Consider the following 18,067-nt stretch of genomic DNA (forward strand, 5'->3'; position numbering starts at 1 on the left):
AAACCTGAACCAGCCAGTGGACTATTATAGGAGATAAAACCTTGAGCATACAACAAACATTGATATTAGATTAAGCTTGCTAATGCAAGATTCACAACCAGATTGGTTGTAGGAGGTTATCACAAACCTTGGGTAACCAAATACTTGTGGGGATGAAAATGTTTCCCTTTTAATTCCATCCCCACCACATGTTGACCCCAAGGACGTCATCTAATGCTTTGCAAATGGTGGCAACCATGATGAAATAAATAGTTAACAATTTTTTGATACCCAGGCCCAAAATGACTATGATGGAGATGTTGATTTTATACGTTACATGCCACTAGACAGAAAACAACATAGTGGTTTACCCAATAGATTCCTATAGCTACCAAAGAAAAGGATACAAAATTCTAAGGAACAAGAGAGACTAAGAAGTTATTTGAGGCTAATGCACTTTACATGAAGGAGAAGATCAGGGATAGGAAAGATGGGAGAGAGGAAAAGATTGCAAGAAATGAGATCTTAGATGCGATAGAGAGGGGAAAATGAGTTGCAGAGAAGGTTGCACTAAAGGAATAGAAGAGGAAAGAAAGAGAGGATAATCTAAATGTTTGAAAGAGATATAGACCAAATATTGGAGGTGCACCTTCAACAACTATAGAAATTATATTTACAACACTAGTGGAAGGAGATTTAATTGCACTAGCCCTAGAATCAATTAGTATGCCCAACATACCTCTTCTCCCATAGCATAAATCACATTCTGATATGTTCAATGCTCTAATCCCTAGATTAGGAAATATTCTTACTTAATAAGTGTAACCCCAAGCATTGTCACCATAGTTGGCAACAAATGGTGAGAGTCCCAATCAACTAGTGAAAAAAATGACTAAGTTGATGGAGCTGAATCCTACATTACACACATCTCCTAGTAGTGGACAGGAGGATGTTGGGATTGGGAGCATAGCACCTATTCCCTTTCCCAGTTTTATGGACAATTGATGGGAACTCAAGTAGATGGGAGAAATTCCAATTTTTTTGAAGCGATAAAGTTTTGTGATGTATTTAGAATATCTAAGATAGATTTATTTTTTATGTGAACTAAACCATTCTTATATTACTATTTAAATGTATTTGTATTGTTATAATAGTTTGATTGTTGATCATGGTGTACTACTAGCATACCTAAAATTTTAATCAATTTTTTTGGTAAATTAAGTCGAGAGATATCTAATTTAAAATATGTAAAGTTTAGAAATATAAATAGTTCATCATAGAGATATTACAAAATTAATTTATTTTAAATAATAGAAATAATCATAACAAATAAATAGAAATAAAAAATAATAATTTTATACAAAAAGTTTTAATTTATTTTAAATAATTAAATAATAGAAACATCATAGAATTAATAATTCAGTATAATCATAACAAATAGACACTAAACAATCCCAAATTCAAACATACGAAGGTCCAACTAGAATAATGACTTTAAATAACCAAATACCAAAGCCAAACAAAGGAAATGGGACTTTTACCTTAAATGAATAAATTACATGAAGAAGGGTGGCTGGCTGTTTGGAAATCTACTTATTTTTCTTCTCTCCCTCCTGTCATCCAAGAGAACATGCAATGAAAGAAAAATATCGTCACAAAAAGAAAATATGAAAAATATTGTTCTAGCTTTAAAAAAATTGGAGACATCAAAACATAAAATCTAGATTCTAAACAAATGAAAACATAAAATCTATGATTTAAACTAAATCTCATCACTTACGCATCATAACAATATGGTCCACCTTAGTCATGTGGACAGTCTTGGGGAAGAGGTTGCAACAATGTATTTGGATCCAGTTGATCACTCTTTCTCTCTCTCCCTCTCTCTGTATTCAATCTAATGAGCCAACTAGATCTGCTCGACATTTTAATGTCTCAAGTATTGCCTCGTGGTTTGACTCACGAACTTTCCAAAGATTCTTATTATGTGGTTTTCCACTATATTTAATCAAGTGGACATTTGATGCGACAACAAGATTTGAATAATGAAGAATCTTCCTCTTTGTTTGCCAATCCTTGAATAACCACAAGTTAGGGTTCTTCATAGAATATCATCTAAGCCATGTGTTGGTTACAACCATCGCACCAACATGGTACTCTAAACCTTCACCATCTATAACCGAGTGATCCAATTTTTGTTTGGCTTGAACACAATGACACAAATAATAATCTGTCCCTTCTTCATTGTCTTCAGGTGCAATAACACCAAAAACTTGGCCTGTAGTGACAAATGTACAAAATGCGGTCATTAATTCAAAAAATACTTGCGTAAAAGTTATAAAGTTACATATTAAAATTACAAAGATATATAAATATATATATTACCAGGTTGCACTAGATCAGCCAAGTGGTCAAATTCAATAGACGATTCCATCTGTACCATTTCTAGTGCTTGTGGGGGACGATAGGTGTCAATTGGGTCCAAAACCCATATATCCCATTTGTCCACCCATTCAGTCGACTCACAGTCATCCTAATTTTCCTCTGCACATGATGGACAATAGCATGCCATTTTTCATGTGTGGATACTCCATGAACCTGCATCAGAGCTTCTAAAAGAGTGCAACTCACTGGATCCTGTTAGTGTGCAACAATCCTGATATGGTGCAATGTTAGTATTATCTATCAACCAAAAAAATTTACGAACCCTAGACTCACCTTCCTTACCTAGACCAATTGTAGCGTTACACCACTGGATGATGGATTTTGCATCTATCAATATTGCTCCATCTTTGTACTTTAGTTCTTCACGAGCTAAGGCTCTTTTGATGTATGTGCCTGCACCATCGTGCTCTCCCTTTCCATGACCAGCCTCTGTGAAATTCCACATGTATTGAATTCTACACAACTTGTGCATCCTGCTCAACCAATAGAACATTCATGCATTCTTGAATTGAGATGCACAATTGTCTGACCAAATAATGTGCTGACAATATGTGATGCCCCTATTAGCCAAATCTCCATAAAATAGTTGAAAAAAACCATGTACGAACTCTGTAGAATGTGATTGATCATCGGTGATGTAAAAATGGTACTCCCTCAAAATCTTCCTGTCATCCTTGGTACTTGTAGGTGAATGCATAAATGTTATGTGAACAAATATGGAAACCTGTTGAGAAGTATAATACTTTTCTTGCACCTCATTTTGTGGTTTTAGTGTGTAGTTCTCTGCAAAATCTACAATCAAAACAATGGTATCTAGTGGAAACATATCCTTGCACAACTTGAATTGCAAATCCAGCCATCGAGCTCTATGGGTATGCCTTGCATACTCCTAAATAATCTTTTCACGAAAAATCTTCATGAACTCATACACTGGAATCTTTTCAATGACTAAATCACATCTTTTACCATGTTTCCCATCTTTTAGAGCATATGTCACTGTCTTAAATTTTTTGTAATCTACTATTTCATTTCCAATTGCATGTGTACTATCCATATGTTGACAAGTTGATAAAAGTTGCAAAGAACCACAAAATAACCACGTACCATCCAAGCATGATGTCTTGTAAAATTGTTGGCCATCCCTTATTTCACATAAAATAATGGATATGAATTCCCTTGAAGATCTTGGTGGCTCATTCCTGCAAAACAAACTGAGAATGCAAAATTACGCATATATGCCTAAAAACATCAAAATGGTTAGAAAATTCAATATGTATCCTACAACAACAAGTTGTGCGTGTGTGATTTATCTTCACATAAAAAGGTTTACCCATCTCAAAAAATCTTTGACTTATTTGAATTTGAGGATACATACCAATAAATTTTGCAAAAAATTGTGTCTGAGTTGTGTCCAAAAAATGTTTCACATGTGGCTCGCGATTTTGGCTACCAATCCTCCTTCTTACAACATCTCTTTGATTAGGGGAAACACGTGTATTATTTTTTCAAAAATCTTCGATCAATGATTTCAAGGCTTCACTAATTTCTTTATCCTTTCACGGTAGTCTACCGCTAAATGTACATAACTCATTTTTTGTTGGATCTTCCAATCTCTCACGCCTTAACATGGCTCTCCTTAGAGTACCTCTACCAATTTTTAATGTTTTGCTTTTCTTTCTCATGAGTCAAGCTTTCTTCATTTGGCTACTTACTATTGTCGATGTAACTACTCGTCTTGTGATATTACTATCTTTGGTACGTGATTTAGAACTCACTTTCTCATAAGCATTCATTAGATTCTTTACAATGTTTTTTTCATTTGAATCATCCATCGTTCTTAGCCCAAGAATCTTCATGATAGGCCTAAATTTTAAATTCCTCATCATTTCAACAAATAAGTGGCATTGACCTATAATATTTAATTCATCAAAAAATAATCTCCACATACGATTAACTTTTCTTTGACAAGTACGCTTGCTAATCTTGTCAGGCATTGATTTTAAAATGTTACTATCACTATCAATCAAATATTTTAGTCTTCTAAAATGAATTCTAGAAAGTGTTATAATCTCTTCAATTCTCTCAACATTTTGAACATCAACATAAGGTTGAGTGTATTGTGTACCTTGAATCGAAGATGATGTGCCTTGGCAATAAGATGCAAAAGATGGAATATCACCTACTTGATGTGTTGATGTTGTGCCTTCAACATGACATGATGGAGTGTGTATATCGTCGGATCTACAAATCGGTGTCTCTTCAACATGAGAGGACGATATGACTTCAACATTGGAAGATGGTGTAGCGGACGATATGACTCCAACATTAGAAGATGGTGTAGCTTCACAATTCAATTGTCTTCTTGAGCGTAACAGTCTCATTCGTTCTCTTTGTCTTTCCAATTCTTCCTCTTTGTTTCTTGGTACCGGTGGTTCCTGATCCTCTTCGAAAGTCAATTCTTCATTATTGCTTTGCAATTTTCTTTGCTCACGTAGTAATTTCATTTTATCTCTTTTAATTGCCAAATCTCTCTCCCTATCTTCATTTGTTTGATTTTTTGGTTTCTTCCTTGGCATGATGATGATTTCTACATGTCAAATTATTCAAACATTTGAATTACTTAAAATGTGTAAATTACAAATTATTCAAATACATATAAAAATTATAATTATTTGAATGAATACACAATATATATATATATAACGACTTGTTAAATTTCTAACCATTTCGAAATAACATTTCATTGAAACATACAAATTTCAATGAATTCACTATATATTAAACATGTCAAATTATAATCAAATTTGTATCTATATATCAACAAACAATATTTAAAATAGATTGCACTAACCTTTTCTATACAAGGAATATTCAAAAAGTCTTCAAACCGTGTATCCAATGATTGAATTTGGTGTTTTCTAGCTTCCAAAAGTGTTTGCCACCTTGAAATAGTGTTTGTTAGCTTGAAATAGTGTTTGCCACCTTGAAAGAGTGTTTGTTGTGTTGAAACCCGCAATTTCTGTCGGGATAACAGAGTGCAAAATAGAACAAAAGCAGAGAATGAATGAAACGGGCCCTAAAGTTGCTTTTTGACCATTTTTAGGTGATTTCACATAGTGCGTACACGCTATAGCACGTACGCACTATGTGAGAACACATCACTCTCCACCCTCCCTACTCTCTCTCTCTCTCTCTCTCTCTCTCTCTCCCTACTCTCTCTCTCTTCCTACTCTCTCTCCCCTCTCCGATCCCCTACACTCTCTCTCTCTCCCCTCTCCCATCCTTTACTCTCTCTTGCTCTCCCTCTCCCACCACCTACTCTCTCTATCTTTCTCACCCTCTCTCCTCTCCCATCCCCTACTCTTTAGATCTCTCACACACACTCCCATCCTCCCTCTCCCACTTCTTACTCTCTCTCTCTCTCTCTCTCCCCCATCTCCCTACTCTCTCTCACACTCTCACATCTGCTACTCTCTCTCTCCCATCCCCTAAACTCTCTCTTTTACAGATACACACTCCCATCCCCCTCTCTCTCTCCTCTCCTATCCCCTACTTTCTACTCTCTCTCTCCCATCCCCTACTCTCTCTTACACACACTCCCATCCGCCCCTCTCTCCCATTCGCTACTCTCTCTCTCTCTCTCTCTTGGGCTGCTCTCTCTCTCTCTCTCTCTCTCCCCTCTCCCACCACCTACTATCTCTCTCTCTCTCCCTCTCTACTCTCTCTCTCCCATCCCCTACTCTTACTCTCTCTCTCTCCAATCCCCAACTCTCTCTCACACTCTCTCCCATCCCCAACTCTCTCTCATCCTTTCACTCTATCTCTCTCATCTCGTACTCTCTCTCTCTCTTCCACCTCCTACTCTCTCTCAAACTCTTTCCCATCCTTTCACTCTGTCTCTCCCATCTTGTACTCTCTCTTTGCCACCCCCTACTCTCTCTCACATTCTCACACTCTCTCCCATCCTCTACTATCTCTCTTTCATACACACACACACACACACTCCCATCCCCCCTCTCTCTTCTCTCCCATCCCCTACTCTCTAGATTTGTCACATGCACTCCTATCCCCCTCTCTCTATCTCCCTCTCCCTACTCTCTCACACTCTCTCCCATCCCCTACTCTCTCTCTCACGCTCTCTCCCATCCCCTACTCTCACTCTCTCTCTCCCCCATCCCATTCTCTCTCTCTGCCACCTCCTACTCTCTCTCACACTCTCTCCCATATCCTACTCTCTCTTACACACACTCCCATCCGCCCCTCTCTCCCATCAGCTACTCTCTCTCTCTCTCTTGGGCTACTCTCTCTCTCCCCTCTCCCATCCCCTAAACTCTCTCTTTTGCAGATACACACTCCCATCCCCCCTCTCTCTCTCCCCTCTCCCATCCCTTACTCTCTAGATCGCTCACACGCACTCCCATCCCTCTCTCTCCTCCTCTCCCACTCCCTCTCCCACCACCTACTATCTCTCTCTCTTAAGTTCTCTCTCTCCCTCTCTACTCTCTCTCTCTCCCATCCCCTACTCTTACTCTCTCTCTCTCTCCAATCCCCAACTCTCTCTCACACTCTCTCCCATCCCCTACTCTCTCTAACACTCTCTCTCATCCTTTCACTCTATCTCTCTCATCTCGTACTCTCTCTCTACCACCTCCTACTCTCTCTCACACTCTTTCCCATCCTTTCACTTTGTCTCTCCCATCTTGTACTCTCTCTTTGCCACCCCCTACTCTCTCTCACACTCTCACACTCTCTCCTATCCCCTACTCTCTCTCTTTCACAGACACACACACACACACACACACTCACACTCCCATCCCTCCTCTCTCTTCTCTCCCATCCCCTACTCTCTAGATTTGTCACACGCACTCCCATCCCTCTCTCTCCTCCTCTCCCACTCCCTCTCCTAGGTCACCTACTATCTCTCTCTCTCAAGTTCTCTCTCTCCCTCTCTACTCTCTCTCTCCCATCCCCTACTCTTACTCTCTCTCTCCCATTCCCAACTCTCTCTCACACTCTCTCCCATCCCCTACTCTCTCTCACACTCTCTCCCATCCTTTCACTCTGTCTCTCCCATCTCGTACTCTCTCTCTCTGCCACCCCCTACTCTCTCTCTCACTCTCTCCCATCCTTTCACTCTATCTCTCCCATCCTTTCACTCTGTCTCTCCCATCCCGTACTCTCTCTCTGCCACCCCCTACTCTCTCTCACACTCTCACACTCTCTCCCATCCCCTACTCTCTCTCTTTCACAGACATACACACTCTTATCCCCCCACTCTCTTCTCTCCCATCCCCTACTCTCCACATCTGTCACGCACACTCCCATCCCCCCTATCTCTCTCCCTCTCCCTCTCCTACCGCCTACTAGATCTCTCTCTCTCAAGTTCTCTCTCTCCCTCTCTACTCTCTCTCTCTCTCCCATCCCATCCCTTACTCTCACTCTCTCTCTCTCCCATCCCCTACTCTCTCTCACACTCCCATCCCCTAATCTCACTCTCTCTCTCCCATCTCGTATGAGCTCTCTCCACCACCACCTACTCTCTCTCACACTCTCACACTCTCTCCCATCCCCTACTCTATCTCTCTTACACACATTCCCATTCCCCCCTCTCTCTCTCCCTCTCCCACTGCCTACTTTCTCTCCCCCATCCCCTACTCTCGCTCTCCCCTCTCCCATCCCCTACTATCTCTCTTTCATAGAAACACACTCCCATCCCCCCCTCTCTCTCTCTCCTCTCCAATCCCCTACTCTCTAGATTTGTCACACACACTCCCATCCCCCCTCTCTCTCCCTCTCCCACTCCCTCTTGCACCACCTACTATCTCTCTCTCTCTCTCAAGTACTCTCTTTCCCTCTTTACTTTTTCTCTCCCATCCCCTACTCTCACTCTCTCTCTTCCATCCCCTACTCTCTCTCACACTCTCTCCCATCCCCTACTCTCGCTCTCGCTCTCTCTCTCTCTCTCTCTCTCTCTCTCTCTCTCTCTCTCTCTACCACCCCCTACTCTCTCTCAAACTCTCACACTCTCTCCCACCCCCTACTCTATCTCTCTTATACACATTCCCATTCCCCCCTCTCTCTCTCTCTCACACTCCCTCTCCCATTGCCTACTCTCTCCCATCCCCAACTCTATCTCTCTTACACACTTCCATTCCCCCTCTCTCTCTCCCTCCCACTCCCTCTCCCATCGCCTACTATCTCTCTCTCTCTCTCACTCTCTCCCTCTCTCTCCCATCCCCTACTCTCACTCTCTCTCTTTTCCACCCCTACTCTCTCTCACACTCTCACACTCTCTCCCATCCCCTACTTTCTCTCTTACATAGACTTCCATCCCCCCTCTCTCTCCCTCTCCCACTCCCTCTGTCATTGCCTAATCTCTTTCTCTTCCATCCACCCTCTCTCTCCCTCTCCCACTCCCTCTGCCATTGCCTACTCTCTTTCTATCCCATCCCCTACTCTCTCTATCTCTCTCTCCCCTCTCTCATTCCCTACTCTCTCTCTTTCACACACACCCATCCCCCCTCTCTCCTCTCCCATCCTCTACTTTTTCTCTCACTCGCTCTCCCTCTCCCACTGCCTACTCTCACTCTCTCTCTCTCTCTCTCTCTCTCTCTCTCTCTCTCTCTCTCTCTCTCTACTCTCTCTCTGCTATCCCCTACCCTCTCTCACATTTTCACACTCTCTCTCTTTCTCTCTTACACACATTTCCATCCCCCCTCTCTCTCTCCCTCTCCCACTCCCTCTCCCATCGCCTACTCTCTCTTCCATCCCCTACTCTCTCTTCCATCCCCTACTCTCTCTCAAGCTACTCTATCTTCCCCCTCTCCCATTCCCTACTCTCTCTCTTTCACACACATGCACTCCCATCCTCCTCTCTCTCGCTCTTCCTCTCCCACTTCGTCTCCCACCACCTACTCTCTCTCTCCCCCAGCCCCTACTCTCAATCTCTCTCTCCCATCCCCTACTTTCAATCTCTCTCCCCCATCTCGTACTCTCTCTTTGCCACCTCTACTCTCTCTCTCTCACTTCCTCTCTCTTGCATCTTATACTCTCTTTGCCACCCCTACTCTCTCACATTTCCTCTATCTCCCATCCTATACTCTCTCTGCCACCCCTACTCTTTCTCACTTCCTCTCTCCCCTCTCCCATCCCCTACTTTCTCTCTATCTCTCTCACACACACAAATATCCATTCCCTCGCCCCACCCCCCTAGCTCTCTCTTGGTTTTGGTTTGCAATTTAGATCTCAATAATGCGTGCACACTATAGCACGTGTGCACTACCTCGAATTCAATAGCATTTTAATAGCATGTGCGCACTATAGGGCACACGCGCTATTCAAAGCTTTGCATTAAAACCAAGCCTAAGGCTTGGTTTTGCCTTGGAGATCCAACCCAAAGGTTTGGAGTTTATAAACAGGTGTGAGACGTGTTTTCTAGAAAACATACAAAAAATGATTGATTTTTCTTGTGTGCTCCCCTTCAAGATTCCTCGTGGTTGGGTATCGATAAGATTAGGTTACATAACATTATAGGTCTATGTGTTAGCTATCTAACCATATAATTTATTTTTAATTTGAACTATTTTAAGTCTTTCATCTATAATTTCTTTTGAATGTATGTTCATTTTTTGTCAAAAACCACCATGTACTAATTGGGCTGTAGATTTTAGCTCATTCATCAAATTTTGTAACAACTTAGTTTTTTAGAAACTAGACTCCATTCTACACACTTTGAAAAAAAAGAAGTTTTGATTTTAGATTAGTTTTCAATCATTTCTAGGGGGAGCACACAAATATTTCACGTTTTTGGGATGGGTCTAATTAAAAAATTCATTAAAAAAAATATACAAATTATAAAATTACCCGAAAAATCTGGGATAAACTACATAGTGTTAGGTAACTTTTGACTGGAGCGATTAAATAATTTCAAAAAAAAAGTTAAAATTTTAGGGGGGCCACTCTTTGTACTATGTTATGTTTTTTTGGAATAAACAGTACCACTTTCTGTGGCCCCATTTTTTGAGGACCTAAAACTACACCATTTTGAAAAAAAATTAGTAGTTTAAAAACTAGATTCAAAGGACTACGACTTTTGTTTTTGTCATATCTTAAAATTTTGAGCGTAACTATCTTCAAATTCTTGTTGAAGTCCAGAATTTGCTGATTTCAGGAAAAAGGTGTCCACTTATACCCCCCTTTTGGCACCACAACTTTGTGCAATTACCCTGCTGCTCTTTACTACCTTGAACTTAAGCGTGGGTACCAGTGGCGTAGTACTTTGGATTATCTGCATGTTTTTGAGCAAGCTTGCAATAGATTGAACAAAGATATTAGAGAAAAAGGGAATGCCAGAAAAGAAGAGTTATTTATGTTGGTGCAGATTCAAGGGCATAAAAGTATAGTTTGGATGGAAGGTCCCTTAGGCTGGACTGCCTGGGTTGACAATCGCTATGATCTTCTCAGCTAGATAGTTTTGCTTTTCCTCCTTTTGTTGCTTTGTATGCTCAACTGATACTTTCTCTTCTAGGTGAGGCTTGGCCTCCTTGTGTATATTCGTATTGATACTCTGGTGTTTTTTTTGGTTCTGAAACTCTTATTTCTAATATATAAAAAAATACTCTTGTTTACTAATTTATATTATTATTAGTATATATTATAATTTATTAGTATATAATATAATCTAAATATATATAGTTATTATATTATGTAATATATTATAATAATAATAATTTTAGTAATATTATATTATAGTGTAATATAATAACCTTTAAATTATAATTAAATAACACATTAGATTAAATCTATTATATTATATTAATATATTTATAACTAGATTATACATATTATGATAATCTTATAATATTATAAGATATAATATTGATATTATTACTTATTTATATTATCACTTAATTATTATGTATTAGTATAATATATATTATAATATCTAATATATATTAATGTATATATTAGATATTTGGAAATTTATATCTTATTTACACAATTAATTATAATAATATTAATATTCAAAATTATCCATATTAATATATTTTATATAAATTATTAGTATATATACCATTTACTTTCATAAAATATAATATATAAACTAGTTATAATTATATATAATTATAAATCTAAGTATAAAGTTAATATATTATTATTTCTTATATTAATAATAAAATTATTATATATAATATATAGTTAATTAATAAATTATATTAAGTAATAGGTTAATATACATATTAAGTTATCAATATTATAATAAATTATATTATACCATTATAATATATTAATTATATTATATATATTTACACATTTGATTATGTATTATAACTGAGATTATAATATATATAATTATATTAGATTATATTGTAACTACACTAATATTATAATAACTTATATTATAGTGTATATAATCAAAATAGACTATATACTAATTATAATATAATATACTATATACTAATTCTAATATTACTAATATTAATTAATATATATAATCTAATATAATATATTTATATATAATATAGTAGTAATATATATCTATATATATTAACTATATAACTTATACTAATATTATATTAAATTTATTATTTTAATATATGTTATTAATATATAATATTATTAATAAGTTAATTATTAGATAATAAGTATATTATTTATTACTAATATATAATATTAGTATAGTAATAATATATTTATAAACACATAATCCATATACGCTAATATATAGTGAATATAGAGTTATATAAATATCACTATAATAACATAGTACAAATTAGGTTATTATATTAGTTTATCTTAAATAACTATATTAATATTACTAATATATAGGTATAATATAATTAATATATATGATAGGCTATAAAGTGATATTATAATAATATATCTTATATTAGTATAATAGGTCCTTATATATGTATAGACTTGATAACATATAATTATAATATTTTATATAATATTAATATATCTTATAATATATGATAAGATATTATAAAATAGTAAATATTATTAATATTAATTAATAATATAATATAATGATATAGTAAATATTATAATTATATGTTATCAAGTCTATACATATATAAGGACCTATTATATTAACAATGTATTATTATAATAATAGTTATAATAATATGATCATTAATATTATATTAGTTGTTATATATAGTACCATTATATAATATATTAGAATATATTATAACAATGCTATATTTTGTGACAGCAATAAGATATGATATTAAATATAGTATATATAAACAATTAATACATATTTAATATTAATATATACGATAATTAATAGACTAAGAGATATATAATAACTATTAAAATATATAATAATAATACTATTATAACTAATAATTAATAATATTATAGTTAAATATTGAATATTAACTAATTAGGACACATAATAAAATATATAATATTACTTAATATATATAATAATATATAGTAAATTTCCAAACTCAAAAATCATAAGATAATTATATATAATAGGGTTATAACTATTATTAGTACTATTATATAATTTTTAATGTTATATTAAAAATTTAAGTACAAATTAGGTTATTATAATATCTTAAGCTCAAATAAAGATTAAGTTACAATATATATTACAACAATCAAGATATAATATAAGTAACTAGAGATATTATATAATAATATATAGTTATAACTTAATATAATCCATATAGGCTAATATATAGTGAATATAGAGTTGATCTTTAATAATTATCCATTATATATTAATTTAAAGTTACTATTAATATTAATTATTATAATATATCATAATATCATGTGAGGCCCCTTCTCCCACATACTTATTAACTATGAATTTATTTTTCAAATTTGTTGTAAGAGATTTGAACATCCATGAAGTAATGTTTTATATTATGAATGTCCTAATGAGATTGAGAGCAGTTGATACATCCATGTTTAATGCTCCATGATTTGAGAACTACTACATTATCTTGATTGTTTAAATATTAAAATTTCACTAATGATGATTATTCTAGTATTTTAATTTAAATGAATGGATAAGCTATATTATATTAATTTTATAATTTTTGATGATTAAATGTGAGTAGAAATGAATTAAATAGTTAACTTAGTTGAAAGATGGATGTTTTACTATATGTAATTTCCCTGATACGTTATATACATATATGCATGTGACTTTCTTGTGCTACTGATGTGTGCAATAAGTGTGCAAGATATTTTAGTTGAGAAACCTGACGGAGGAACGTAACTAATCCCTATGTGCCATTTGTGGAAACCTTGTTGTTCGTAACTTAATTTTATTGTGAGATGTATTAATGTATCATTTTGCAATCAGTAAATGTTAATGCTTCATAATAGTGTTTTTATAGTGTCGCCTGACACTTATAAATTGTGTATGCATTCCAACCTAATAGTTAGAGGGACCGAGTAACCTAAAGATCTAAGCTGGATTTGGTTAGTTAATTTATTTTTTTAATTAGTTTTTTGAGATTAATTACCCCTAATTAGGATTAGTGAGTTATCTACATTTTGAAGGTTGTTAGTAAATCCTAAAATATTCCTAGCTTTTTGTTAGGTCTCTAATTATCCTAAAGGCCTAAAAACATGAAATTTAAGTGCACAAGGGGTGTGGGTATGGGTTGGGGACATTTTCCACCCCCTTAGCCCCTTTTGTTGACTTTTATGGTTCCCCAAATATCCCATTTTTCTTTTGTTGCGAAAATTGAAATTCCATCATGATTTTGACAAGATAAACTCTACCCTAAAGTTTGCCTTAGTGGGAGGTTGAGTTAGAAGTTTCTAGAAACCTGAGTCAAGTGGGGGAGTTATTGCCATTTTTGGTGGTTGAGTTTGGATATTATTTAGAGGCCCTTTTTGGAGTAGTTTTGGAGTTGTTACCCAATCTCTAGTTTTAGAGAAAGTGGAAGATGGAAGGAAGCAAGGGAAAAGCTCTTCTCAACTTACCATTTGCCATAACATTTTTTGAAGGTAGGAGTTCTTCACTCATTTGGATTTGTTCTTCATATTGTTCTTGTTTGAATCTTGCATAAGGTATAGTGTGGTTCTTTGTTGTTGCTTGCTTGTGTGTTGGGTTGATTTGGAGGGGTTTCATTCTTGTTCTTGTTGCACTCTTGTGCTTGTTTTGATGTTTTGTTTTGAGGAGATTTCGTGGGGATTGTTTTGGCATTACTCACCCTTGGATAGGGAAGAAGTGGCCATGTACGGGGGTAGGGCCTTAGTTGGACCTCAATGGTGAAGAGTCTCCTTTCATGGTGAGAGGAGGGAAAAATGGTAGGGTGTATGGGCCTCTACTGGTTATCACATACCTTGTTGATATTGTGAAATCTTGAATATGGAAAGGAATGAACATCCTTATGATAGTAGCCTCGAAAGGGCCTTGTAAAAGAATGGAAATTCTTGAAGTTTTAGCCCCGAAAGGGTTATGGTATGGTATGGTGATTGACATCTTCCATTGAGAAAATCCACCTTCCCCCCTAGTCGGGTCCTATGGTTGGATCTAATGTGCAAAACTGGGTTTGGGTGCATGTTTGATTGCTCTTGATGTTGTGATGATTCACTCAGGTCAGCTCTTGTTTCCCTTGTATTTCGTTGAAGTTTTGAAGGTATTGGAAGAAAGCATTGTGAAGGATTTAAAAGAGATTTCTTCTGAAATGTAATATTATGAAAACTGTATTTGAATTTTGTTGTAGTGGCAACAACATCAGGTTTTCTTACTGGTTCTTTCCTGATGGAGCCTTTGAACCAAGTTGATTAATAAAAGAGAAAAGATCGAGTAATCTTCTTGCATGTGGAATTTTCGGTATTTATGTTTTTGTATATGTTGCTTAAAAGTAATTGAATTGATATTTAAACTTCCTATGATATTGTTAATTGTTCAAAATGGTGATCACCGATCAAATTGTAATTTGATATAATGATGAGAACAATCATGCAAAATTTAAGATCCAAACATGAGAAGGAAAATTCATAATGGATGGGAGCTACATTGTTTTATTACGAATCAGTTTTGGAAAAAGATTTCATATTATTGCCTTGACTAATTGATATGATGAGTATTAATCCTATTTGAAGAGTAAATTTTAAAAAAATTGTTAATGTGTTTATGCCCTATATTTTAGGCATGACATATCATATTTATTAAGGGTAGTATAATAATATAATAGTAAATAAGATATAATATAATAATTAATATTATATATTTATTATAATTATACTATATATTAATAATATTAATATATAACGGTGAGTAATAAATGTTCATAATATATAAATATTATATTATATAATAAGATAATTAAACTTATTATATTATAATATAATACTATATTATTATAATTATATAATAATAATATTAATATATGATAATTGTTAATCTTTGTTACTAATATACTATAAAATATTATATTATAATATAGATTAACATAATATATTATAACAATCATATATTAGGTTATAATTATATTACAATATAATTTAAAGGGGAATAATATATTAATATAAAATTTATATTAGTAATTAACAAATATATTATTGGTATACCATATAATATATAATATATGTAACATAATATATTATAATTTATATATATATAATATATAATTTTATATTAATATTAATGTTGTCTTAATTAATATATATATATAGAATATATATTAAACATATTCTTAACCATCTTATCCATTAATAGGTAAGACCTAGGGTCGAACTAGTATCTTATCTAATTATAATTTATAAATTTAGTTAATATGACAATATTAAGTGAAGATATTTATAAGTTTATATTACTATTATAAGGTATATTACCTTATAATATATTATATTACTATTATTAAAAATCTATCTATAATTTCATATAATAAAGGTCCTATATATAACCATATATAGTTATATAAACTTATAAATATATAAATAATAATTAATATATTATATTAATATTATCATATAACAATAATTTTAAATTAATATATATAATAATAGTATTAAATAATTATAACTAGTTATAATTATAGTTATCAATATTAAGTGATATTATAATTTAAAAAAAAGTTATTAAGGTGATTATTATGCAGAGAAGTATACATATAATGCTTAATCTTATTTATATGGTCATGTCCCCATATTATTATAATTATATCCTTATAACTATTAATTAATTAATAGTATAATTAATTAATAATATTAATATGAATATCACTAAATCAAGATAATATATTTTATAACATAGTTATATTATTATATAGTTATATTATTAAGATATAAACTAGGTAATATCTTTAAAAAGAATTAGTATTATAATTTACTAATATATATTAGTATCATAGTATATTATCTATTATTAGGATATATATATATATATATATATATATATAGTTTTTAATTAGGTGTATATTATCTATTATTAGGTAATAACTAGCTATCTATTTATAATTAGTTTGTAGGTTATAATATTATATAATTATTTGTCTGTGTTCTAAGTCAAAAATTAGTTTTCTATTAGGGATTATGTCATTATATCTTTGAATCTCGAATAAATATACTTATTTTATTCTATGTTAATAATATATTACATATAATATATTCCATTTTATTTTGTAGTATATTATATGTACTACTTTATATATAATCTACTAGATTATATATAGGTTATTCCTATATATTTTAATATTGCCTGGTTTCTTATTGTTTCAAGATAATTCATATTACTTCATAATAAGTAATATATGATATATTATATAGTTTAAGAACTATATACTTATGCCATTATGATAAGTTTTGGGTAATCTATTGAGGTAACTTGCAACCTCCTGGCACTAAGCTTCTTTCTGATCATAAGCCTTCTTCGCTCAAGGATAATATATCTATTATAATTACTATAACAAAAATAATAAAGATTAACATATCTAAGGTTATATTAATTAACAAGGATATATTTATAAAGTAATATGATATATTAATATGGTTATATAGATTATACATATTATGATAATCTTATAATATTATTCTTTACATTAGAGTCATTATATCTATAACACTATTAACATAATAGTGTTATATCTATAATTAAGTTAAATAGATAAAATAATATATATAGTTATTAATTTTATTATATAAAATTATCATAATATGTATTAATATTAATTATGTTACTATAATAATAACATATAATATTATATTACATAAAATACAATATTTAGTACATATAATATACTACAAAATAAAATGGAATATATTATATGTAATATATTATTAACATAGAATAAAATACGTATATTTAATCGAGATTCAAAGATATAATGACATAATCTCTAATAGAAAACTGATTTTTGACTTAAAACACAGACAAATAATTATATAATATTATAACCTACAAACTAATTATAAATAGATAGCTAGTTATTACCTAATAATAGATAATATACACCTAATTTAAAGCTATATATATATATCCTAATAATAGATAATATACTATGATACTAATATATATTAGTATATTATAATACTAATTCTTTTTAAAGATATTACCTAATTTATATCTTTAAAAAGAATTAGTATTATGCCAATTAAAATTTAATCCCATGAGTTATATCATATAATTAGTGATATTCTATCACTAATTATATCACTTATA

Source organism: Cupressus sempervirens, chromosome 6 (assembly GCF_028749045.1).
Source record: "Cupressus sempervirens isolate cs-2001-9-10 chromosome 6, ASM2874904v1, whole genome shotgun sequence".
NCBI lineage: Eukaryota > Viridiplantae > Streptophyta > Pinopsida > Cupressales > Cupressaceae > Cupressus > Cupressus sempervirens.